The sequence below is a fragment of the Mirounga angustirostris genome, unplaced genomic scaffold, assembly GCF_029215605.1.
Source record: "Mirounga angustirostris isolate CCGP_5_RB_7025 unplaced genomic scaffold, mMirAng1.0.hap1 SCAF_8, whole genome shotgun sequence".
Lineage (NCBI taxonomy): Eukaryota > Metazoa > Chordata > Mammalia > Carnivora > Phocidae > Mirounga > Mirounga angustirostris.
The window spans coordinates 92,413,165-92,440,921 of record NW_026991716.1 but is presented as its reverse complement, the minus strand read 5'-3'; the positions used below and the strand labels follow the sequence as shown (position 1 = coordinate 92,440,921).

The following is a 27,757-nucleotide window of genomic DNA, read 5'->3' as shown; positions in this document are numbered from 1 at the left end:
GCAGCCCCGGCCCTCCAGGCCCCGCCCCGCCATGCCCCGCCCCGCCCCTTCCGTCAGCGCCGCCGCGGCGAGAGCGGGCCGGGCGGGGCTCACGGGCGCGGCGGCGGCGGCGCAGCGACCCCTGCTGGAGATGGCGCTTCGGAGGACTGCTCAGAGGACAGGCCCCAGCGGATTCGAGCCCGGAAGCCGGAGCCGTGTTTCCACGTGGCTGAAGAGAGCTTATCTTCATGCAGTGTCCTTGGATTTTCTGGGGTCACAAACCCTTTTGAACATCTTTGAGAGTTATAACGTTGCCTCCATAAAAATGTACATACCTGCCAGAACTTACTAATAAAATAAGGTAAGTTCACAACATCTTTTCCAAGAATAAATTGATTAAAAGGTAACTGGGTCATAACTCTCATGCAGTAGCTGATTAGATGGCCAAATAAAAAAGCCTGAAAAGGGCGCCTGGGTGGCTCAGTTGGTTAAGCGACTGCCTTCGGCTCAGGTCATGATCCTGGAGTCCCGGGATCGAGTCCCGCATCGGGCTCCCTGCTCGGCAGGGAGTCTGCTTCTTCCTCTGACCCTCCCCCCTCTCATGTGCTCTCTCTCTCAAATAAATAAATAAAATCTTAAAAAAAAAAAAAAAGTCTGAAAAGACTGCTTAGCCATGGACCTTGTGGAAACAAACCCTTTTGCAACGTAAAAAGATAAACCAGAAACCAAAGAAAGAACTTCCAAGGGACAACCTGTTTTATACATATCCACATTAATGCTTATGGGGATACATGCTGTTAAATTAAAAATAGCGATCCCCCCCTCCGTTATCAGAGCATCCTCCCTTCTCTTTCCCGTCCTCACCAGCTCTAAGTCTGCTACACATTATTTTCCACTGCTTCCTAATTGCTTCACACAGTGGCTATTTGGTTGCATTCAAACAGTAAGAAAGAGGGGTTACAAATTATTTCAAATGTTGAAATGATACAACTTCGTACAACTGTCAACTCAGTTTATACTGTTGACATTTTGGGTGATATACAGTTGCATTTACTTTCGGAGAAGATTACAGATAAATTGTTAAATCTGCCAGTAATAGGGGTTTATCAGTATTATTATAAACTTACAAAATTACTGTATAATTGTGCATGATTACAGGAGGAGATAAAAGAATACAATGAAAATGGGTTACACAGACCCAACTTGGTCACTGGCCTTTAAAAAAAGAGACATTTCATTAGATGAATCAAGTTAGTTTTTAACTTAAAATGCTAATTAATATTAAAAACTGCTGTGAGATTAACAAGTAGTATGTGGGGGGCTGGGGGTACATATATTTGTGATTTGTAATTTTTTTCTTGGGCACCTGGCTGGCTCAGTTGGTAGGGCATGTGACTCTGGATCTCAGGGTCAGGTGTTCAAGCCCCATGTTGTGTGTGGAGCCCACTTACAAAAGAAAAAAAGAAGGAAACATCCCATTCTTTTTTCACCTGGGCAGGTGGTCCTGGCTGTAGTGTGTTTTGGGGGTTATAGTTTTCACAAATTCAGACCACCTAGTGGACCAAATTCCCATTTCAGTCAACAGGGCTATGCTACTTCAGATCACAAGATGAGAATTTTAATTTAGCTCAAATAATTAATCTTATGTAAAGAGATGAGTAAATCAGATGGTGCCTTTGGTTGGGGCCTGTAGATAAATTTATTTTTTTAATGCAGGAGGAGCAGCTTCACTGTCCATACTCTCAACATTGTTACAGGCTGGATTTTATTTTCTTATATTTCCTCTTACAACTTATTTACTGCTTCTTTCTTTTTTTTTTTATTAAAATATTTTATTTATTTACTTGGAAGAGAGAAAGAGCGAGAGCACAGAGGGAGAGGGAGAAGCAGGCTCCCCACAGAGCAGGGAGCCCAATGTGGGGCTCAATCCCAGGACCCTGGGGTCATGACCTGAGCCGAAGGCAGACGCTTAACCGACTGAGCCACTCAGGCGCCCCTGCTTATTTATTTCTTTGTTTAAGTGGAGAAAGATTACCTGGAGAAGAAAGTTCCTTTCCACTGCCTCACCTTGCTTATCCCAAACCTCAAGGTTAGCTAATCACCAAAAATATTTTAAGAACAATCCATTACAAAGCCCCATCCCTCCACTCTGCACCCCATCTCCTCTCACCTTCTCAAGGAGTTTATTCTTTTGGCTCTGCTCTTTCCTGAATCATCAATTTTTCACACTCTTCCAGATCATTCCTGCCCACACACAAACAATACAAGCAAGTAACAAGTTCTAGTTATCTCACACAAATGAGATATATGAGAGATTATTTAATTTTAAAAAATTGAATAGATAAAATGTGATATTTTCTTCAGTTCACTTTATTTTTGAGATTCATTCCATTTCTTCTTTTTTTTTTTTTAAAAGATTTTATTTATTTATTTGACAGAGAGAGACAGCGAGAGAGGAAACACAAGCAGGGAGAGTGGGAGAGGGAGAAGCAGGCTTCCCGCGGAGCAGGGAGCCCGATGGGAGGCTCTATCCCAGGACCCCGGGATCATGACCTGAGGTCAACCAACTGAGCCACCCAGGCGCCCTGTCATCAGATTTTTAAATAGTGTCAGTCCTATGGATGGAAAATGGCACCTTGTTTTAACTTGTAAACTTTCCCTGATTGGAATAAAGATTGAGTATCTTTTTGTATAGCTGTTGATCATTCAGATTTTCTCTTCTTTGATTTGCCAGTTTATACCCTTGCCCACTTTTCTGTGTAGTTTCCTTTTCCATTCACTTGCCTTCCCGGTGAAGGTAAACACAAGTACCACCAGAACTCTAGGAACTCACTGCATGCATCATGCACAAGACCTGCAACAGAAATGGCTCCCATGGAGTTCAGCGGTGTAGTGATCCTGGTAACCGTGCTCCTGATTTGGGTTTATGAGGCCCTTGCTTAGTTGCTTGCTTGCTTTCTTTTTTTGGAATGGACTATTTTTTAAAAATTTATTTATTTATTTATTTGAGAGAGAGAGTGAGGGCTCATGAAAGAGAGTGGGGGGAGGGGCAGAAGGAGAAGCAGACTACCTGCTGAGCAGGGAGCCCGATGTGGGACTCGATCCCAGGACTCCAGAATCACGACCTGAGCCAAAGGCAGTTGCTTAACCAACTGAGCCACCCAGGTGGCCAGTATTTTTTTTTTTTTTTAGCTGAAGTACAGTTGATACACATGCTACCCTAATTTCAGGTGTATAATATAGTGATTCAACTTCTCTATACGTTATGCTGTGCTCCCCACAAATGTACCTACCATCTGTCACCATACAACACTGTCACAATACCATTGACTATATGCTGTGTGCTGTACCTTCCATCTCCTTGACTTACTCATTCCATAACTGGAAGCCTGTACCTCCCACTCCCTTTCACCCCTTTACCATAATTTATTTTTATTCTTCTGTTGATGGACTATGGCTACTTTTCTGATTTTTTGTTTTTGTTTTTACTATATTAGAAAATGTATCCATGAACCATCTTTCAAATTTATTTAAGCCAAAATTTTCAGAGGGCATCGATTTAGGAGTAAAATTACTGGAATTTTGAGTGTGCGTGTATGTTCAGCCTTATAAGATAAGCCAAACTGTTTACCAAAATGATTATTATCTGACCAAGCAGTATGTGAGGCTTTCCAGTTTGGTTCATATTCTTTTAGTAAGTGCAGCTTTACACTGTCATGCTTCTCAATTTTAATCTAGTGGGAGTGTAATGGTATCTCATTGTGCTGTTAATTTGCGTTTCTCTGATTACTCATAAAGTTGAGCATCTTTTCATTTGCTTGTTGGCAGTTTTTGTTTCTTCATCTGTTTTGTCCAATTTTGTTTAATGATTTTATTTTATTTATTTTTAAAGATGTATTTAAGAGAGAGAGAGAGAGCATGTGCGAGCAGGGGGAGGAGCAGAGGGAGAGGGAGAGAAGCAGACTGTGCTGAGTGCAGAACCTGAGAAGGAGCTCAGTCTCACAACCCTGAGATCATGATCTGAGCCAAAATCAAGAGTCCGATGCTAAAACGACTGAGTCACCCAGGTGCCCCTAAAGATTTTATTTTTAAATAATCTGTACACCCAACGTGGGGCTCAAATTTACAATCCCGAGATCAGGAATCACATGCTCCTCCCAACTGAGCCAGTCAGGCACCCCAATGGCTTCTTATTTTTAATGTAATTATAGGGGAGGTGAAAAACCTCTTTCCTTCATCCTCTTATATTCAGTAACTGGGATCTTTCAAATTAAACTGACAAAAGACAGATTAACAGGAGAAAAAACCCCCAGAGTTTGTTTATGTGTGCAAAGTACATACACACAGGAGAACTGTGATGATCAGCTCAAAGGGGTGGTTAGAATTAGGGGATCTAATACTATCTTAACAAAGGGCAATAAATTGTGGAGAAGTGGCAAGACAAAGGAAAATAGTTTAGGCTTCTAGGGGTAGTAAATTGCAGGAAGATAAATACGGGGGCAGGGGGAACTAATGGAAGAGAAGGACTATTTTAGTAACCTTTGTTATGCAGACTCAATCTCATGCAGTCTTGGGGTGATAAGAGTGTCTCTGGCAGTTCTTTTCTTCCGGGTTGGGAGAAGTAAGGGGAGCGCCTTCATAAAGGAAAATTTATACACCCTGCTTTTAGGTAGAAAGCAGGAGGGTGGAAAGCTTTGCCTTTGCTGTTTTTCAGTTGCCTTCAGCCCCAAATAACGCTTATGCCAAAGTTGCATATTTTGGGGTCGTATACTCTGATGGCCTTCGTAATTGAATCTATCAGTCTTGTTTTCAGTGGCTAACGCATTGTAGTTTTTGTTTAAGAAATCTTTCCTGGGGCGCCTGGCTGGCTCAGTCGGTGGAGTGTGTGACTCTCGATCTCAGGGTCATGAGTTCAAGTCCCATGTTGGGCATAGAGCTTACCAAAAAATTAAAAAAATAAAAAATAAAAAAATATTTCTAAAAAAAAAGGAAAAATTTCCCAACCTTGAAAGTCATGAAGGTATCTTCTCATTTCTTTCAACAGTTCTAGAGTTTTATCCTTCATATTTAAGTCTATTCCATTTGGAACTGTTTTTTATGTGTGGTGTGAGGGAAGAATTCAATTTCATCTTTTTTTTTATCCCCCATAAGGATCACAGTTCTCTAGGTGTTCTTTCATTAGGGACCTGAATGACACCTCTGTCATATGTCAAGTATCTGTGTGTGTGTGTTGCTAAGTTCTCTGTTATATTCCATTGGTCCCTCTACCAATACTACACAGTCTTTTTTTTTTTATATACAGTCTTAATAAAACAGCTGTGTGATAAGTTTTGATATTTGGCAGACCATTCCCCCCTGTACTCCCATCGCTTACTGTTAATTAAATTGAAGAGGCCATTAGACTGATGTGGGTCTAATGCCATGGTGGCCTATATGAGCAAATCTAAGTCTGTAAATGCCTCAAGGTTATGAGACCAAAATACTAAGGATGACCAATCAAAAACAGCCAAGTAGGCTTTAAGCTATAACCAGTCAATTATTTCCTTACTTTGCTTCTGCCTTTCCTCCATAGGTCTTTCCCTGAGCTCCTGTCAGTGGAGTGCTCATAACCACTTCCATTTTGGTGCTGTCTGATTCAAATCTGATTTCTGTTGAAATAAACTCTTAGAATTTTTAATATGCCTCAATTTATCTTTTTTATTAAAAAAATTTTTTTTAAAGATTTTATTTATTTATTTGACAGAGAGACACACAGCGAGAGAGAGAGAGAACACAAGCAGGGGGAGTGGGAGAGGGAGAAGCAGGCTTCCCCCCTGAGCAGGGAGCCCAATGCGGGACTCGATCCCAGAACCCTGGGATCATGACCCGAGCCAAAGGCAGACGCTTAATCGACTGAGCCACCCAGGTGCCCCTCAAAAAAATTTTTAAAGATTTATTTATTTTAGAGAGAGAGAGAGAGATTGCACACACGTGCATGGGGGGAGGGGCAGAGGGAGAGAATCTCAAGCAGATTCCCCACTGAGTGCAGAGCCCAACGTGGGGCTCAACCTCAGGACCCATGAGATCACGACTTGAGCCTAGACCAAGAATCAGATGCTCAACCGACTGAGCCACCCAGGCACCCCTGCCTCAGTTTATCTTTCAACACTCCCTTATCTGACTTCTTCAATTTGCATTAGTTTAGAACTAATCAATATTTTTTATAATCTTGAGTTTTCCAATAAAATGAACATGACCTATATCTCCTTTTGTTTAGAACTTCTTTAATATTTTTCAATAATTTATCTTTTTTTTTTAAGATTTTTTTAAATTTATTTGACAGAGAGAGACACAGCGAGAGCGGGAACACAAGCAGGGGGAGTGGGAGAGGGAGAAGCAGGCTTCCCACAGAGCAGGGAGCCCGATGCGGGGCTCAATCCCAGTTTTTGCCTATACATACAATACCTTTAATAAAGTTTAATTTATAAATTAGGTACAGTAAGAGGTTAATGACAGTAACTAATAATATAATAGAATAATTATAATAATATACTGCAATAAAAGTTATGTAAATGTGGTCTCTTTCCCTCAAAATATTTTATACTATACTCATCCTTCTTGTGTTGATGTGAGATGATACAATGCCTATGTGATGAGATGAAGTGAGGTGCGTGATATAGGCATTGTAGCATTAAGATACTACTGACCTGATGATTTGTCAGAAGGAGGATCATCTGCTTCCAGATCATGGTTAACTACAGATGACTGAAACTGTGTAATGTGAAACACCGTGACTTAGGGGGAGACTATGTATTCCTGGGTACCATATATTTTTCTTGCCATTTCAAATTGTATCATTTAGTAACATTTTGAAAACTTTTTTACTGATGTAAAACTTACATAGTAAAGTGCACAAACCTTAAGTATAAGCTCAGTGACCTTGTGCATATGTATCATTCCTATAATTACCATACAGAAAAAGATATAGAGTATTTCCAACACACCAGAAGGCTCTATCATGCTTCCTTCCAGTGAACAATGCAAAAGAGAATCACTATTCTGACCTCTATTACTACACATTAGCTTTGTCTGTCTGTACCCAGTTATATTTTTTCTTTCTTTTTTTTTTGGAGATTTTAATTTGTCAGAGAGAAAGAGAGAGAGCACAAGCAGGGGGAGCGGCAGGCAGAGGGAGAGAAGCAGGCTCCCTGCTGGGCAGGAAGCCTAATGGACGGCTTGATCCCAGGACCCTGGGATCATGACCCAAGCCAAAGGCAGACACCCAACCAGCCGAGCGACCCAGGTGCCCCCCCCCCAGTTGTATTTTCTAACCACTTCTTGTTAGTGTATAGCAATACAACTGAGTTTGGTAAGTTGAACTCTTATTCAGCCACCTTACTGTGCTCTCATTAATTATACATGAATGGTTTTATATTTCCATAGAGTGTTTAGGACTTTCTATGTGGACAATCATATCTGTGTATGATAATAGTTTTGTTTCTATTTTTTTTAGCATTTTTTTTTCAGTATACTTGGCACAGAATTTTATATTAGTTTCAGGTATACAACACAGTGATTCAACTTCTCTATATGTTATGCCATGCTCACCACAAGTGTAGCCACCATCTGTCACCATACAACACTATTACAATGCCATTGACTGTATCCCCTACACTGTGCCTTTTATTTCCATGGCTTATTCATTCCATAACTGGAAGCCTGTGTCCTCCAATCCCCTTCATCCATTTTGCCCATCCTGTCACCCCCTCCCCTCTGGCAGCGATCAGTTTGTTCTCTATAAGTCTGATTCTGCCTTTTGTTTATTTATTCGTTTTTTTATTTTTTACTTATTTTTTTAAAAATATTTATTTATTTGAGAGAGACAGTGTGAGAGAGAGCACAAGCAGGGGGAGGAGGAGTAGAGGGAGAGGGAGAGGCAGACTCCCCGCTGAGCAGGGAGCCTGACTCTGGGCTCCATCCCAGGACCCTGGGATCATGACCTGAGCCCAAGGCAGATGCTTAACTGATTGAGCCACCCAGGCGCCCCTCATTTGTTTTCTTAGATTCCACATATAAGTGAAATCATATGGTGTTTGTCTTTCCATTTTTGACTTATTTCACTTAGTGTGATACCCTCTAGGTCTATCCATATTGTTGCAAATGGCATGATCTCTTCTGTTTTCTGGCTGTGTAATACTCCACTGTGTGTATGTGTATGTGTGCACATATGTACGTGTACACACACACATATACACATACATGTACTACATCTTTCTTATCCATTTGTCTATCAGTGGACACTTGGATTGCTTCCATATCTTGGCTCTTGTAAATAATGCCACAATAGACAGGCGTGTATATATCATTTTGTATTAGTGTTTTCCTTTTTTTTTTTTTTGATTTATTTGAGAGAGAGAATGAGCGAGAGAGAGAGAGAGAAAGAGAGAGAGCACAAGAGGGGGGAGGGTCAGAGGGAGAAGCAGACTCCCCGCCGAGCAGGGAGCCCGACGCGGGACTCGATCCCGGGACTCCAGGATCACGACCTGAGCTGAAGGCAGTCGCTTAACCAACTGAGCCACCCAGGCGCCCTGTATTAGTGTTTTCATGTTCTTTGGTAAATATCCAGTAATGGAATTATGGATCATATGGTATTACTTTTTTAATTTTTGAAGAACCTCTGTACTGTTTTCCATAGTGGCTGCACCAATTTACATTCTTGCCAACAGTGCACAAGGGTTCTTTTTCCTTCACATCCTCACCAACACTTGTGATTTCTTGGCTTTTTGATCTTAGTCATTCTAATGGGTGTAAGGGGATAACCTAATTGTGGTTTTCATTTGCATTTTCATAATGATTAGTGATACTGAGGATCTTTTCATGTGTCTAATAGCTTTTTTTTCTAATCTTTGTACTTCTTAAATCTTCTTATCTCACTGTTGGTTCAGTGCTCTGGTACAATGTTGAACAAAAGCAGTGGGAGGGTCATTTAGATTCTAAAAGGAATGCTTTTTTTTCTATTAAAAGTGATATTTGCATGAGGTGCCTGGGTGGTTCAGTCAGTTAAGCATTGGACTCTGGATTTTGACTCAGGTCATGATCTCAGGGTGGTGAGATCAAGTCATGTGTTAGGCTCAGCACTGGGTGTGGAGCCTGCTTGAGACTTGCTTTCTCTCCTTGTGTCGCTCCCCAACCCACTACCCCCCATGGCCCGCCCTGCTCTCTCTCTCTAAAAAAAAAAAAAAAAGTGATATTTGCTAAAGGTTTTGGCATACCTTCTTTTTTCCAGATTAAGAAGCACCCTTTTGGGACGCCTGGGTGGCTCAGTCGGTTAAGCGTCTGCCTTCGGCTCAGGTCATGATCCCAGGGTCCTGGGATCGAGTCCCGCATCGGGCTCCCTGCTCTGCGGGGAGCCTGCTTCTCCCTCTGCCTCTGCCTCTCTCTCTCTCTCTGTCTCTCATGAATAAATAAATAAAATCTTTAAAAAAAAAAAAAAGAAGCACCCTTTTATATTTCTTTTGCTATAGAATATTTTATAGATTTTTTAAAAGATTTATTCATTTGAGAGAGAGCGCTTGCTTGAGTGGGGGCGGGGGAGGGCAGAGGGAGAGGGAGAGAGAGAATCCTCAAGCGGACTCCCTGCCAAACGGGGAGCCTGACACAGGGCTTGATCCCAGGACCCCAAGATCATGACCAATGTGAGCCAAAATCAAGTTGGATGCCCAACTGACTGAACCACCCAGGTGCCCCTAGAATATTATAGATTTTAATCATGAATGAATTTTGAGTTGTTTTTTTTTTTTAGACGAACTCATTTATTTGGCACGTTAAATTAGGCAAAGAAAAATATATGCAACTGCATAAAAAGAACCACATTCTCATACTATTTGAACATACAGCAGTGGTCAAAAATAATGAACTGTGGAATGGATCCCAGGATTTAATGCAGAAAACACCCTGTACAGAAAAACTTCAGGCTTTTAACTTCACTGAATCCAGGACTAAACATGCTTCCTTATATTCCTCAGTTTCTTCCAAGTCTTTTTCACTCTCTAATAACTGCAGAAGATCGGTTTATGCTGCTTCCAACCTGCGCTGGCAATCTGGGATCATCATCTGGGACTCTTGCAGGATCTCTGTCTGCTTTTTAATGGCATAATTTTCACCATCTTCAGCTTTCGTTTTTTTTATCTTTTCTTCTTGTTGTTTTGCTTCTTTCTCATACATCATTTTTTCTTTGACCAATCGCTTCACCACACCAGTTTTGATCTTGATCTGCCTCACGCAAGGATCAGCCATGATCCCTCAAGCGCCGCAGGAAGGACTGAATTTTGAGTTTTATCAAAACCATTTTTTTTTTAAGATTTTATTTATTTTATTTTTTATTTTTTTAAGATTTTATTTATCAGAGAGAGAGAGAGACAGAGGCAGGCAGAGGGAGAAGCAGGCTCCTTGCTCAGCAAGGAGCCCGATGTGGGACTCAATCCCAGGACCCTGGGATCATGACCTGAGCTGAAGGCAGACGCTTAACCGACTGAGCCACCCAGGCGTCCCTAAGATTTTATTTTTTAAAGTAATCTCTACACCCAGCATGGGGCTCACATTCACAACCCTGAGATTGAATCCCATACTCCACCAACTGAGCCAGCCAGGTGTCCCTCAAACACCATTTCTGCATGTATTTGAGAAGATCACATGGTTTTTCTCCTTTAATATGTTGTGATTGTGTTCATGGGTTTTTTTAAAAAAGACTTTATTTATTTATTTGAGAGAGAGTATGCATGAGGAGAGGGGCAGAGGGGGAGGGCAAAAAAGGGAAAGAATCTCAAGAAGACTCCCTGCTGAGTGTGGAGCCGATGTTGGGGTCATGGGATTGACCCCAAGATCATGACCTGAGTCGAAATCAAGAGTCAGTCAACTGACTGAGCCACCCAGGCACCCCTGGATTTTCTAATATTAAACCATTCTTGTATAAACCCAGCTTGGCCATTAAAAAAAATTCTCTTATGAAATTTATAATTAAAGTAGGTTTCTTGGAGCACCTGGCTGGCTCAGTCAGTGGAGCGTGTGTGACTCTTGATCTTGGGGTTGTGAGTTCAAACCCCATGTTGGGTGTGGAAATTACCTAAAAATAAAATATAAAAAAAAATAATAATAAATAAAATGGGGTTTTGTTTTGTTTGTTTTTAGCTTTTATTTGAGAGAGAGTGCGAGCGTGCACAAGTGGAGGGGGAGGGAGAGAGACAAGCAGACTGCACTGAGCATGTAATGAAGGATAGTTGGAAGAAAGGCAAACTACCCTTAAAAGGATTTTACACCATCCTTGGAGGAGCCCTGGAAGGGCTTTAATCAGATTAAAAATCCCTAGACTTAGAAACAACAGTGGCAACCCTCTCGGGTCCCCTCCCTCTTTGGGAGCTTTGTATTCTATCACTCAATAAACTTTACTATTGCTCAATAAACTTTGCTTTGCAGCCCACCACTCTCTGTCTGGTCTACCTCTTCATTCTTCAAAGTGGCATGACCAAGAACAGTGAGCACTTAAAGGAGAAGAAATCCTGTAAAACATGGAGCCCAATGTGGGGCTTGATTCCAGGACCCTGAGATAATGACCCGAGTGAAAACCAAGAGTCAGACACTAAACTGATTGAGCCACCTAGGCGCCCATACATTATTATCTTTTTAAAATAGGACTACCCAAACTTTCTATTTCTTCTTGAATTAGTTTTAAGTTAAATTTTCCATGAATTATTTCATTACGTTTCCCAATTAAATAGCATAAAATTGTTTATAATATTTTATCTTTTAAAATATTAGTGTATTTGTTTCCATCTTATTTTTTTCTTTTCCTTAATCCATTTTTTTTCCCAGAGGTTGTCAGTTTTAATAGTGTTTTTAAATACCCAACTTTTGGCTTTTAAAAAATCCATTTGATGATATACATGTTTTCCAGTTAATGGATTTATTTTTTTCTTTATCACTTCCTTCCTTCCTTTTACTTTCTTTCAGTTTATTTTGTTGTATTTTTTCTAATTTCTTTAGATGCTTAGCTCAACTTTTAGCCTCTCTTATTTTCTCATGCAAGCATTTAAAGGTATTACGTTTTCCTCTAAGGACTAGTTTAACTGTATCCCACAAGTATTTTCAGAAATAACATTCTTTGGACCACAGTTGGGATTACTGGTCTAGATTGATTTATGGCAAATAAATTAAATTTGTTGAACGCTAACTAAATATCTAAATATAGATTCCTATGGCAATCACCTTAGGATACGAAAAACCTGTAGCAGATGCTGCTGGCTTCTTTCCTTCTACCCATAACAAAGTAAATCTATTGCATAGTTATGACTTGTTCCCTCAGAGTTGCATAAACCTAATAATGTTCACTGTTAAAAGGATCTTAGAGCCAATAGGGATGACAACGCCAATAACATACAAGGAAGCAAGTGATCCAAAACATGAAACAATGAGAAATACTCTCAGCACCCCCCACACAAATATATTTAAGTACCAACAATTCTATTGGGGGACATGACAGTTTTTAAAAATAAATGTGCTTTTTATTTGTTCAGTACACTAGCCTGAAGGACAAACCAAAAATTATAACTTTAAAGATTTTTATTTATTTATTTATTTATTTGAGAGAGAGAGAATGAGAGACAGAGAGCATGAGAGGGAGGAGGGTCGGAGGGAGAAGCAGACTCCCCACTGAGCAGGGAGCCCAATGCGGGACTCGATCCCGGGACTCCAGGATTATGACCTGAGCCAAAGGCAGTCACTTAACCAACTGAGCCACCCAGGCGCCCCTAAGATACTACTCTTAAGTGGACCCAGAAGTATATTGTGGGTCCCAATTTTTAGAGCACTGTTCAAAAATGTGACGTTTGTGCTAAAAGCCATCCTAAGACTGGCCCCCACCAGCTCTGAAAGGTATACAACTTAGAGGTACCGAACTTGGAGAAAACCAGCAGGTAGACTTTACTATTATGCCAAAAACAACAGGTAATTTTCAATATTTCTTAGTATTTGTAGACACCTTTACAAATTGTGTTGAAGCTTTTCCATGCCATTCAGAGAAGGCCTCAGAAGTTGTCAAAAACACTTAAAAAAAAGATTTATGTATTTATTTGAGAGAGAAATTGAGAGATTGAGAGAACGAGTGGGAGGAGGAGCAGAGGGAGAAGCAGATTTCCTGCAGAGCAGGGAGCCCGATGTGGGGCTCCATCCCAGGACCCTGGGACCATGACCTGAACTGAAGGCAGACGCTTAACTGACTGAGCCACCCAGGCGCCCCCCCAAAATTATAACTTACTAGTAAAATGAAAAGGAAAAGTTCTTTGGCCAGGGATATCCTCTGTTCTTTGAACCATGTGTTTTGGAATAACCTCAGGGGCAGCTTTTCATGTTTTGTGTAATTATGTTCAAGCTCTGAATCTATAATTTGTTCTAATTTTCCATGAATGCTCCCTTGCCACCATTTATTCTCTGCTCTCCCACAATTTACTAAGATCTATATTGTTTGCATATTGTATAGGTAACTAGGAACCTTTAGAGAATCTTTTGTCATTATTCTTAAAATGACCAGGGGGAATGAAGGAGGACTGTATTTATTTATATATCATGTGTAATTTTTTAATCTTTTAAAATATGTGTATTTTTTATTTTTTTTTTAAGATTTTATTTATTATTTGACAGAGAGAGGGAGAGAGCACAGCAGGGGGAGCTGCAAGCAGAGGGAGAGGGAGAAGTAGGCTCCCCGCCTGAGCAGAGAGCCCGACATGGTGCTTGATCCTAGGACCCTGGGATCATGACCTGAGCTGAAGGCAGATGCTTAAACAACTGAGCCGCCCAGGCACCCCTAAAATTTTATTTTTAAATAAACATTGTATTTAAAGTGTACAACACACAGAAATAAAGTGTACAAGACAATAATGTAATATACATATACATGGTGAAATGATTGCTATAGTCAAGCTAATTAATATATCATCTCCTCACATGGTTACTATTTCTGTGTGTGTGATGATAGCACCTGAAATCTACTCTTGCATCGAATTTCCATTATTCAGTATAGTATTATTAACTATAGCCATCATGCTGTACATTAGCTTTGGAGACTCACTCATTGTACATAACTGCAGCTTTGCTCCCAGTCTCGCCCTATTTCCCACCTTCCTGCTCCTGGTCACTACTGTTATACTCTCTGCTTCTGTGTATTTGACTTTTTTAGATTCCAAATATAAGTGAGATCATGCATTTTTTTTCCTTCAGTGTCTGGTTTATTTAATTTAGTATAATGCCCTCCAGGTTCATCCGTGTTGTTGCAAATGGCAGATATTATCTGTGTATTTATATTAGGTGAACCATATGAGATTGCTGATATTTGATAATTTTTAACCTACAAAGATAGCAATTTCATATGGCTCAATCCAATATAATTAGAGCTTGAATAGAAGCAGATCTTATGGCCTGGTCATAAAAACTCCTTTTTCTGCTAAGGGAGAAAAAAATTTGGAAAAAATAAAAGCCACTGTAAGTAGTTGTGTCATATGTTAGTAACCTTAAAATTCACTGCTACTAACTAAATGTTGAACTTTTGATAAGCCATTGATGTTTGATGGAGACAGGGCAGGGGACACCTTTGCTTTGAGTCTAGAGTCAAGGTCAGTGGTGTTTCCAATGCTTTGGCTCACTATTAGATAGGCTTTGTTTTCATTTTAACATCTGAGGGAAAATGACTGATAAGGGGAGTCAGAGGCAGAGCTGAAAGGATCAATATCACAAAGAACCAAGCTAAATTCACTTCCTCACTGTCGGGTGGCTTTAATTGTCGTACAAAGAAACAAGGCTGTTGCTGTTTGAAGAATTTCAAACTCAGATGTTCCAGAATGTAAGCTTGTAATGCTGTTAATGCCATCTGTCCCCTAGAACAGATTTCTTGTTGAGTTGTAGGGCTCTCTCCTCCTCTGGCATCACGTGATTCCAGAATCTGGTCTTCATTCCCTTGTGTTTCAATAAGCCACACCACCTTCTTAGAAATTATGGATCTGGGCGCACCTGGGTGGTTCAGTTGGTTGAGCGTCTGACCTCGGCTCAGGTCATGATCTCAGGCTCCACGCTCAGTGGGGAGTCTGCTTGTCCCTCTCCCTCTGCTTCTCCTGCCCCACCCCCCGCTTGTGCTCTCTCTCAAATAAATAAAATCTAAAAAAAAAAAAATTATGGATCTGATTTTTTCCATAATGAAGAAATGCTATCCCTATCTTCCCTTTACATAACACATGAATCTCTTTTTTTAACTCTGAAAAGTAGGACCAAGAGCTTTGCTTAATTTGAGAACAAGGTCAGAAAATGAGATCCAGTGAAACAGATGATTGTAGTTATCAACATAACATGCATAAAATTGGCCATTGGTAGAAACAAAGTGGCCTAAGAACTTGGTTTCTAAGTATATGTTAAGAGATGTGTAAGTTTGGACAATTACCTAACCTGACTGTGTCTCAGTTTCTGGATATGTAAAAGATAGATAATAATAGTGCCTACCTCAAACAATTATCATGAGGATTAAAGATAATCTGTACAAGGCTGCAAGATTTAGCAAATAAAAATACAGAAAGCCCAATTAAGTTACAATTTCAGATGAACGACCAATACTTTTTTAGTATAAGTATGTCCAAATATTGCATGGGATATATGCCTTCAAATTAACTGTGGGGCATCTGGGTGGCTCAGTCAGTTGAGCATCCAACTCTTGGTTTCGGCTTAGGTCACGATCTCAGGGTTGTGAGATAGAGGCCTACATTGGGCTCCTTGCTCAGCGAGGAGTCTGTTTGTCCCTCTCCCTCCCCTTCTGTGCCTCCCCTGCCCACCCCCACCCCCCGCCCCTCTCCCCACTCACGCTCACATACACATTCTCTCAAATAAATAAATCTAAAGACAGAGAGAGCACAAGCAGGGGAAGGGGCACAGGGAGAGGGAAAGAATGTCAGGCAGACTCCCCACTGAGCACAGAGCCCTATGCAGGGCTTGATCTCACCATCCTGAGATCATAACCTGAGCTGAAATCAAGAGTTGGACGCGTAACTGACTGAGCCACCCAGGTGCCCCATAAATAAATAAAATCTTTTAAAAAAGTTGGTGTAGGGCACCTGGGTAGCTCAGTTGGTTAAGCGACTGCCTTTGGCTCAGGTCATGATCCCAGAGTCCCAGGATCGAGTCCCACATCAGGCTCCCCACTCAGTGGGAGTCTGCTTCTCCCCCACCCTCATGTGCTCTCTCTCTCACTCTCTCAAATAAATAAATAAAATCTAAAAAAAATGGTGTATATTAAAAAAAATTTTTTTAACTGTGCAATTTTAACTGTACACATTAGGGTACCTGACACAAATAAATAGCTATTTCCCATGTCTCCATCAAGGCTATGGTGAAAGTGGGAAGGCACTCACAAATCTCAACTAGCAGACTAAATTGTCACAATATAAGATAAATAATGGTTTGCTAGCTGGCTGTTTACCTTTCTACCCCCTCCCAGATGTGAACTCCAAGAGGGTGATAACCATATTTTGTTTCTCTTTTCCTACCTTTACCATCTAATATCTAGCATAGTGTTTTGCACATAGCAGGGGCAGGATAAATGCTTATTAGAAAGAAATTCAGGTAAGAACCTGGATAAAAATTTGGCCATGTTTTCAACACTGGCTGGCTGGTCAACACAAATATTCCCGTCCAGTGAGAGAAGCTAGGGGCATGAAGCTGGTTGTCAGGATCCATTGAAATCTTCCAGTTCCAGTTCACTTTATCTTGATTCCATTTTTACCCAGCAACAGATATCTTGAGGCTGTTTCTCAACTAGTATTTCCTCTTGGGAATTGTATATGCTGGCCACACAAGTATTCCATTCTTGTCAATAATCTTCCTCAAGACAAATGAATAAATGGATGAACAGAAAACAACAGAGTTCTCTAGAATGGATTCTTGATTCTTGGATTCAAATCTTGGTTCTACTACTTATTAGCAGTGTGACTTTGGCCCTATCATTTGACCTCACACCTCAGTCTCCTTAACTGTCAAATGGGAATAAAAGTATAGCTATCTTAAAGGATGCCAAAAATTAAGAGTTAATATATGTGAAGTCTTTAGGACAGTGCATGGCATGTGGTAAGTAACGTATAAATGTTAGCAAAAAGAAAGAAAGAAAGAGAAAGAAAGAAAAAGAAAAGATGAGCTCCAGATTTTTGCTCACACACAAGGTGTCTAACACCCTTCAGTGAACTGGACAGTTTTGTCATCCTTCCTGATGGCTTTTCTGTGGAAGTGTGAACTTTCTCTTGTGCATGGCCAAGGCAGACCTTTGTCAAAAGCCCTTACACATTTATGAATTTTCTTCTTTCTTTGACAGGCGTCCTGCTGGGGGGCTGTGACCCTTTGAAGAGAAGGCAGTCCCTCTGTGCATAGGAGTGCTCTTGGCCACCATGCTTTCCAGCCAAGGGTGCTGCCCATGGGACTGAATCGATGGAAAGACCTTCCAGAGATTCATACCCACCGGATGCCACCCGCATACATTCTGCATTGCTGCGCTTGGGTCTGGGCACAAGGGGGTGGGAGAGCAGACAGTGGGGAAACATAAAACTAAGCCCCGTCTGTCAGCGTGCACACACACTTAAACATCTTTTCATTTTGAGGAACTGACTCGAACCCTGTATGGAACTGCACGAAAAGCAGCTGGAGGCTGAAGCCGTGACTTGGAGCTGTGGTTCTCAAAGTGTGATAGCAGGATTGTTATCTGCATTAGCATCACTGAGGGACTTAGAAATGCACAATCTAGGCTCCTGCCCCAGACCTAGTAAATTAGAAACTCTGGAGCAGAGCCCAGTCATCTTTTAACAAGCCTTCCGGGGTGATCGTGATACTCAGTCAAATTTGAGAAGCTCAGGCCTAGCCTAGAGCTACAGCAGCTGTCCGCCCCCGCGCCCCCCCCCCCCCGCCCCCCCCGCCACAATTTCTCTCCATCCCATGTTGTCTGTCCTCAGGGGGTTGGTGGTGTGGTCATTGTTCCCCTCCCCGCGCCCCCTCCGTCCCTTGTAAGAAAAAGCTGTTTGGGTCTTTCCAAGCTATTGTGGTCACGTGAGCCCTGTTGTCTCAGAGAACCTGGGGAGGGATATGGCGTTTCCTTTCCTTGGAGATGAGCGATTGCAAAATGCTTTCTTTCTGCAGGTGAAAATTAGATAATCAGGCTTAGTAAACCTGATTACAAGCACAGCAGGATTTACAAAGCTTCACTCTCTCCAGGCACAAAAAAAGCCTCAGGGAAAGAAGCTGAGTGGCTTATCCCTGATGAAGGAAGTGACCCCAGACCACTCCGAATGAAGAATTGAAAGGGCTTGAAGATGCATTGCTGTGCGCCAGTGAGACCTTTTTCCATTCTTCTGTAAGATTTAGCATCTAGGATTTCCCCCAGAGGCGTTAGGTGTTTTCTGCATGATCCTCTGACTCAGAGATTGGAGTGAACCTATCATCTATAACTCTCTGGAGGAAACCCCTGCACCCACGTGGATGGGCGCATAAGCATTTGTCTGCCCTCCCACTTTGGGAAGGGGTGAGGTGGGGGGTGCTCCCTTCAGCTGCCCCTCCAGAGGGCTTGCTGTGGCAGAAAGAGAACTGAGCCCAGAGGTGTACATTCATGGAGCTTTGAGCTGTCTGTCTTCTATCCTCTAGTTCCTCTTGTTGGGTTTACAGGTAACTAAAATGAGACACAGAAAGGTTAATCAGCTTGTCAGTGGCTGATTTTTGTTTTTATACAGAAAAGTGATAATGAGGTAGAACTTCCCTACTATCTTGTGGGTTAATGATTGTCTAAAGCTACCAGCCACATGTAGTTCTCTTAAATCAATTAAAATATAAAATTCAGTTCCTCATTTGCACTTACCACTTTTCAGGGGCTCAATAGCTGCATGTGGCTAGTGGCTACCATATCAGAAAGGGCAAAATCAGAATATTTCCGTCACTGCAGAATGCTCTATTGGATGCACTGGTCTAAAGTGAGTGTTGTCATATCGTAAGTTGACATGTGTCATACATAAGTCATTTGAATCATCCACTTGTTTCCTTTAGTCTCAAAGATATTGCCACGAAAAAGAGGGTAACACTCAGTCCTCCAGCAGGCTGAACTAAAACGTAAGTAAGATACACTCGGGTGCTCAGATCTGTACCTCTGAAACAAATAATGCAATGTATGTTAAGAAGAAAAAAAGAGGAGGAAGAAGGTAGCGGGAGGGGAAGAATGAAGCGGGGGAAATCGGAGGGGTAGACGAACCATGAGAGACGATGGACTCTGAAAACAAACTGAGGGTTCTAGAGGGGAGGGGGGTGGGAGGATGGGTTGGCCTGGTGGTGGGTATTGAGGAGGGCACATTCTGCATGGAGCACTGGGTGTTGTGCACAAACAACGAATCATGGAACACTTCATCTAAAACTAATGATGTAATGTATGGGGATTAACATAAGAATAAAAAAAAAGATACACTCGGGTGTAAGAAAGATACACACTAGCTGTTTACCTGTCTGTTGTTTACAGGTCACTGTTTGGTATATAGTACCTGTGTATATTTGTTCACTCAATTATTCTCTCAGTCAGTATGCCTCTATTATATAGGTGCTCGGATATTGCCCTGCCCACAAGAAGCTGCTACTGTCCAGAGGAGACAGACAAAAGGACAGATCGTTGTAATGCAACATGGTATGTTTTAATATGTATAATGATATGAAGGGCTTTAAGGAAGCAGAAAGAGGAAATAAACATGCTGGGCCCAGCAGAATTTGCTAAGACTTCTCAGAGAGGGTGATATTTGAGCTGAGGCTTGAAGGATGGGCAGGAGTTTGCTAGTGGACTTAAGGCACCCAGCCACAGGAAAGCATGTGCAAAAGCACAGAGGCATGAAATGGCTGCTGCATGGGGCCGGGTGGGCACAGGTGGGGCCTGCTTCCTCACAAGTTGGAGCTTTGCCCTCTAGGCATTAGCAGGTATTTCAGGCAGTCTCCTTCGTACAGCCTTACTGTAGTAAATCCTAGTAAGGCTGATGGGTGTGGGCCTGTGGCCAGCTCAGCCGGTGGAGCATGTGACTCTTGATCTCGGGATCGTGAGCTCGAGCCCCACGTTGGGCACAGAGTTTACTTAAAAAAAAAAAAAGGCTAGTGGGTCATGTAGCTGAAGGTATCAAGGTCCGTTATGTGCTTTGCACTGGGCCTACACATGGTGAGTGCCCAACACTTCTTGATTCCTGTTCTTTCCCTTGCATGTTTGCTCCCATTTTCTATTAATAAGTTCTTACCTGCCTTTCCATGGTGTTTCTAAGTCTCTAGAAATGACTGATTGTTTATTTCCCTGCCTTTTTTTTTTTTAAATTTATTTGAGAGAGAGAGAGAGAGAGAGAAACAGCATGAGAGGGGAGAGGGTCAGAGGGAGAAGCAGGCTCCCTGACGAGCTGGGGGCCCGATGTGGGACTCAATCCCAGGACCCCAGGATCACGACCTGAGCGGAAGGCAGTCGCTCAACCAACTGAGCCACCCAGGCGCCCCCCCCGCCTTTTTTTTAAGAGAGGGAGAGAGAGAGAGAGAGAAAGAGAGAGAATCTTAACCAGGCTCCACCCATCATGGAGCCTGACATGGGGCTAGATCTTACAACCCTGAGATCATGACCTGAGCTGAAATCAAGGGTTGGACCCTTAACCAACTGAGCCACCCAGGTGCCCCACATTTCCCTGGCTATTAAGTCTAACAAGATCTTACCCTCCTATCTATTATGGGCTCATTGATATGGGCCTTTCAACAACAGTTAAAATGTCTACTTCAATTTATCTGCTTTCCTTCTCTTGCTAAGTTTTTCTCTTTCCTTTATGATATATGACCTTCCTGTATATAACTTTACAAAGGATGTCTCTGGTGTATCTATTATTGTCCATGACATCCTATCATAAGACAGCATTATAAATGGAGAATTTACAAGAATAACTTCATTTTTAAAAGGGCATCTGTTATATCTGAATGACTGCAGGGATTTCCATTTGAGTAAATGTGCCAGGCATATACTGCTCTTAATTCTGATGAATTAATAATAGGCACCTAATTCATCCTAGGTCACTAACATACAGGGCCAGCATACAAATGGAGGTACATTCCAAGTGTCTAAGTATTTAAAAACTATAAATCAAGCTAACAACTAAAATAAAATTTGCTTTATCTTTCCACATAAAGCCTCATAATGACAAAAATAAAACATACTTAAGGCAATAGCTTTTATATACAGAAAGTTGGTGAAATATGACTAAATCTGGGCGCCTGGGTGGCTCAGTTGGTTAAGCGACTGCCTTCGGCTCAGGTCATGATCCTGGAGTCCCAGGATCGAGTCCCGCATCGGGCTCCCTGCTCGGCAGAGAGTCTGCTTCCCCGTCTGACCCTCTCATGCTCTATCTCATTCTCTGTCTCGAATAAATAAATAAAAAAAATCTTTAAAAAAAAAAAAAAGAAATATGACTAAATCTAATGATATTGCACATGTCTGAATGTCCTTTTGATGGGCTACTGATTTTTGGGAAGACCAAAAAAGACACATAATTTATAAATGTTTCTGTTAATCTGTTTTTCTTACTTTTACTTTAGCAAAATCACTATGTTATCAAGATTTTTGGCAATGATCTGAAGGATTAAAAAAGAAATATAATTGTGTTCAAATACTGTTTGAATAGATTTACATTCAAGTATATATTAAAATAAATACAAAACAGAAAAATTAACTTTTTGGAATAGATATATTAAATAATATTTTCTTCAAAAAATTTTCAAAATTACTAAGAAGTAAAGAACAAATTATTAACCAATATCAACATTTTAATAAAAATAAATTTGAGGGCACCTGGGTGGCTCAGTTGGTTAAGCGACTGCCTTCGGCTCAGGTCATGATCCCGGAGTCCTGGGATCCAGTCCCACATCGGGCCCCCGGCTCAGCGGGGAGCCTGCTTCTCCCTCTGACCCTCCCCCCTCTCATGCTGTTTCTCTCTCTCTCTCTCTCAAATAAATAAATAAATAAAATCTTTAAAAAATATAAATCTGACATTTTATTTATTTATGTATGTATGTATGTATTTATTTTTTAAAGATTTTATTTATTTGACAGAGAGAGACACAGCGAGAGAGGGAACACAAGCAGGGGGAGTGGGAGAGGGAGAAGCAGGCTTCCGGTGGAGCAGAGAGCCCGATGTGGGGCCCGATCCCAGGACTCTGGGATCATGACCTGAGCTGAGGGCAGATGCTTAATGACTGAGCCACCCAGGCACCCCTTTATTTATTTTATCTTGAGAGAGAGAGTGCACCTGTGCCCGCCAGTGGGAGGAAGGGCAGAGGGGGAGGGAGAGGGACAAACAGATTACACTGGGCATGGAGCCCTACGTGGGCTCAACCTCATGACCCTGACATCACCACCAGAACCAAAACCAAGAGTCAGTTGCTCAACCGACTGAGCCACCCACATGCCCCATAAATCTGACATTTTAGATATATTTTTTAAAAATTTAGTTAAATGCTGTTGAATAGTTTAGTAAAAACAAAGCACTTTAAACTCTTGTGTTTGGTGTCCAGTATAAGAAATTGGTATCATGCTTCATGCCCGTTACAGCACATTTATGAGTATGCAAACTTGTATTTAATATCGCAAGATGTTCCTTAGTAGTTATGGTCAATTGTGTTGAATACCACCCTAAGTCATGAGAACCTCCAGAACCACAAATTAGAACATGAAGAGAAGCAAGGAAATGGGCCTTCAGCCTCCTGGGAAATTACAGTCTGTCATGCAAGAACCTCCTGCACTCACAGTATCTCAGAGGAAGGATTGGTAAGTTACTTTGTTTTGTTTTTCTCTAACCTAAGTGTTTGTGCCACTCACGTGCTTCCCACAACCCACTAACTGTCCTGGCATTTGTACTCAGGTGCCTTTTGTCTCGAGTACGAAGGGTGAGAGATGTTGGAGAAGCATCTTCCGGGGGCTTGACCAGTGTTGGTCACAGAGGAGATGCATCCTGGTAGCCCAGGTGGTAAGGCACAGGCCAGGAACCCCCCTAATCGGGGTCTAAGGGCAGGCCTAGATATGTCTACACCTTGTGTCTTGGTCGGTTTGGGTTGTTATAACAGAATATGATAGACTAAGTGGCTTATAAACAACAAATTTATTTTTCACACTTTTGTTGGCAGGGAAGTTCAGGATCAAGGCAACAGCAGATTCAGGTGTCTAGTGAGGACTGCTTTCTAATATATAGACAGCCCTCTCACTGAGCCCTCTATTACATGGTAGAGGGGTGAGAGAGCTCTGTGGAATCTCTCTTATAAGGAAACTAATCCCTCATCTCCTGATTACCTCCCAAAGGCCCTGCCTCCAAATGCCATCAAATTGGGGATTAGGTTTCAGTTTATGGAAGAATGACAGAATATTCCACCCCAAAATATGCCTCTTGGGCATAAGAATTATTTTGAGGTGATTAAGAAACAGCAGACATAGGAGAAGCTCAGAAAATGGAGTAGAAATTAAACTTTTGTAAGGGAAATTTACATTTATATGGGAAATCCCAGTGGTAAGGATATCTCCTTCTGCACCAGGAAGAGAAGGTTGTCTCGAAATCACAAGAGACTGTGACCAATGGAGAAGGTGCCTACCTGAAACTGGCCTCCCCAACACCCTTTCTTTTCTCTTTCTTCTTCTTCTCCTCCTTTTTTAAAAAGTTTATTTATTTGAGAGCGAGAGAGAGCGAGAGAGTGAGCATGAGCAGGGTGAGAGGCAGAGGGAGAAGCAGACTCCCGCTGAGCAGGGAGCCTGATGCGGGGCTCGATCCTAGGACCCTGGGATCATGACCTGAGCGGAAGGCAGACACCTAACCGACTGAGCCACCTATGCACCCCATCTGCCTTTTTTTTTTCCTTTTAAGTTTAGCTGAAGATGGTATTTAAGCCTGAATTCTAAGCCACCTCGAGAGTTAGATTTTTCCCTGGGTGTCTCCCATGTGTACATGGAGTATACATGTTAAAAAAAAACACTTCTTTTTGTTTTTCTCTTGTTAATCTGTCTTTTGTTACAAGGGCTCTAGGCAAGAACTTAGAAAGATATTTTTCCTCTCCTACAATATGAATTTTGAGGGAGACACATTCAGTCTGTAACCCCCTGGGCTGGAATTTTATTTATTACAAATATATTACCTCAGATCTAGGTGATAAATGAAACCTTAGCCTCTTAGAATTGTTTGTAAAAGATGAGTGAGTGGGGGAGAATGGTGTCATATCATGATACTCTGTATCACACGATTTTTTAAATGATGTTACTCTTGGGCACCTGGGTGGCTCAGTCGGTTAGGTGCCTGCCTTCGGCTCAGGTCATGATCCCAGGGTCCTGGGATCGAGCCCCGCATCGGGCTCCCTGCTCGGCGGAGAGCCTGCTTCTCCCTCTCCCTCTGTCTGCCGCTGTTCCTGCTTGTGCTCTCTCTCTATCTCTGTTAAATAGATAAATAATAAAAAAAAAATCTTTAAAATAAAAAAAATAAAATGATGTTACTCTTTCTACTACAGGAATTTAATGGAGGACATTTTTGTAAGTACACTGTCCTTCCCACTATGACACATAAAATCAAATTAGGCACTATCATTTCTCCACCCTGGTTCCAATATATATTTTATGAATCTTATATTTCATCTGACTGTGAGTCACAGATGTAGATTTAGGACATAATTTTCGTACTACCAGTTATGGTCACCGGGGAAACATGACTTGGGAGCCTCTTTGTTCCACTTCAGCAGGACTGGGGATGTCCCTAGAGTCTTGCTATGAAATGGCGGGAGTAGGGGTGGGGTGTACCTCAGGTCACCGGAGGCAGACTAATGGAAGTACCTCCCTTCCCAGAGTCAAGATAATTTTTTTTGGATCTAGAAGGGGAAAATAACTCTGATTAATTCATGTCTACATATATGATTATGTACACTGAGAAGATTAAACCACCTCTTTCAAATTCACAGGGTCCACTTATTATGTGGAAACAACTCTGACTTGGGCATTGCTTGCCTTTGATGTCTCTGGCTTCTGCTCTGGGGAATTACTCCAGCCCCTGGTGAGGCTGACTAGCCCGTGGCCCAGCACTTAACATTTAACATTTGCTATTAATAGGATGAATTGAAGCTAAAGGAGTAATATTCCGAGAGAAACTTTGAGGAGGCAGTTGGGGAGATGGGATAGGAAATTTCAGCAAAATGTCAGGATGAGTTTGGGGCTGCCTTTAAGTGACAAGGGGAAGGCACAAGAACAGATGCATGAATGTATCATGTGAACAGCTGAAGCAAGTGCACATTTGCATATATGATTTATGTTTGAACTGAGTGCTGTGTAGCACAGAAAGAGCAGGGAGGAGTTGGAGTGAGCCCATTGGCTTGCAAGTGGGATACTCAGGCTTTCGTAAAGAAACAGTCCATCTGCAGACTCCTCTTTGAACTGCCAGCTCACACTCAGGGGAGTTACAAGATCAATTGAGGCACATTAAAATTATGAAGCATTTATTTAAGCAAACATCCATTCCAGTTGGGCAACACCAGACAGGAAGTGATTAGGAGAACTCCACTGATAGGAGCTAGGGGCAAGACTTTCATAGAACAGATGTGGAAGCAAAGCAAGGAGATTATTTGATTGGCTACAGCTTAAGCAGTTGCCTTATTTGGGAAAGGCTTGTTGGCTATTTGTGATTGGTTGTCTTTAGATTTCAATTTCATAACCTTGAAGCATTTCGAGGCTTAGGTTTGGTTTCGGTTTGCTCATGTAGGCCACCAAGATATTAGAGCCACCTCACTTTAATGACCTCCTTGTTTAATTAATTTAACAGGGAACAGATCCTCTTCACACAGTGGTTGAGTGGGAAACTGGAGAATTTCTCGGAAAATACTCCCATCTTCCACCCTCCTTTGCGCCTCCTGCTCTGGTAAAATGTCATGCAAGGAAAGGACTGAGTCTTTGTGTTGACTGGCTAAAGTGGTCTCCTGCTAGAAACTGAGGGGAAAAGTGTACAATTACTTACCAAGATATCTTCCTGGGAGCCCACTGGTATTATGGTCACCTAACCTTTCTGTAAATTGCCTTTCATTCTTTCTCTCAGGGCAAGTATGAAGTATAAAGTCGTAAAAACAAATGCAAAACTTATTTTTTAGCCTCTACTTGCTTTGAAGATCTGGATTTAAATGATAGTAATAAACTCTTTCCCTATTAAAAACAACAAAATAGGGGTGCCTGGGTGGCTCAGTTGGTTACACAACTGCCTTCGGCTTGGGTCATGATCCCAGGGTCCTGGGATTGAGTCCCGCATTGGGCTCCCTGCTCAGCAGGGAGCCTGCTTCTCCCTCTCTCTCTGCTGCTCCCCCTGCTTGTGCTATCTCTGTCAAATAAATAAACAAAAAATCTTAAACAACAACAAAATATTTAAAATTTTCTGTATCTTTATGCTTCCAATTCTTTATTTTTTTAAGATTTTATTTATTTATTTGACAGAGAGAGACACAGCAAGAGAGGGAACACAAGCAGGGGGAGAGGGAGAAGCAGGCTTCCCACTGAGCAGGGAGCCAGATGCTGGACTCGATCCCATGACCTGAGCTGAAGGCAGCCGCTTAACCGACTGAGCCACCCAGGTGGCCCTCCAATTCTTTTTTTTAAAGATTTTATTTATTTGAGAGAGAGCATGCGAGAGAGAGCACAAGTGGTGGAGAGGGAGAAGGCAGCTGCCCATCTAGCAGGGAGCCTGATGAGGGACTCGATTCCAGGACCCTGGCATCATAACCTGAGCTGAAGGCAGATGCTTAACCAGCTGAGCCACCCAGGTGCCCTTCTTTATGCTTCCGGTTCTTTTGAGTTTGAATTCTCTATACAAACACATGATTGCTTACACCGGTACTTGAGTACCCTGTAATTCTTATATCTCTGGGTTTAGTTGTTACAGAAAAGTGCTGTCCAATATGGTAGCCACCAGTTAGTGGCTACTGAGAACTTGAAATGTGGCTGGTCTGACTTGAGGTGTATTATAAGTGTAAAATACACAGTGGATCTCAAAGTTTTAGTACATGTGGTGGACAGATTCTGAAATAGCTCCCAAAAATCCTTGCTTCACAGCTGTGTGGAATCTCCTCCCCTTTGAATGTGGGTGGGACCTGTGATTTGCTTCTAACAGAATATGGGAAAAGTGATGGGATGTCACTGCTACAGTTATGTTACATAGACTGTAACTTCCATCTTGCTAGCAGACTCTTTCTGTTGACTCCTTTGCTGGCTTGGATGAAGTAGCACACCCTATGGAGAGACCCATTTGGCAGGGAACTAAGGGAAGCCTCAAGCTGGCAGCCAGCCGCAAGATGAGCCCTAGTCTGGTAGCTCACACAGAACTGAATCCTGCCAATAACTATGAGAGCTTCCCCATTTGAGCCTCAGATGAGACCCCAGCCCTGGCTCACACCTGGATTGCAGCCTCGTGAGAGACCTTGAAGCAGAAGACCCACTAAGTTATGCCCAGATTCCTGACCTACAGAAACTATGAGATAATGTGTTCTTGTAAGCTGCTAAGTTTGTAGTAATTTATAATGCTACAATAGACAACTAATACAGAACCAAAAAAGAATGTCCACTATCTCATTAATAATTGTTCATTTTATTTATTTATTTTTTAGAGAAAGAGAAAGGATGACTGGGGCAGGGAGGGGTAAGGGGAGAGGGAGAGACAATCTTAAGCAGGTTCCATGCCTGATGTGC

At 41.9% G+C, this 27,757-nt stretch overlaps 1 long non-coding RNA gene and 1 pseudogene across 1 annotated transcript; one reads left to right on the top strand and one right to left on the bottom strand.

The window, feature by feature from the left end:
* Positions 1–145: 145 nt before the first annotated feature.
* Positions 146–27,691, top strand: LOC123837065 (uncharacterized). The gene is made up of 6 exons (XR_006789145.2): positions 146–340; positions 17,351–18,356; positions 19,063–19,125; positions 19,604–19,687; positions 22,705–22,834; positions 25,851–27,691. It is a non-coding gene; the product is annotated as an uncharacterized LOC123837065 (long non-coding RNA).
* LOC123837066 (tubulin-specific chaperone A-like) lies at positions 9,748–10,254 on the bottom strand (annotated as a pseudogene).
* Positions 27,692–27,757: the final 66 nt, after the last annotated feature.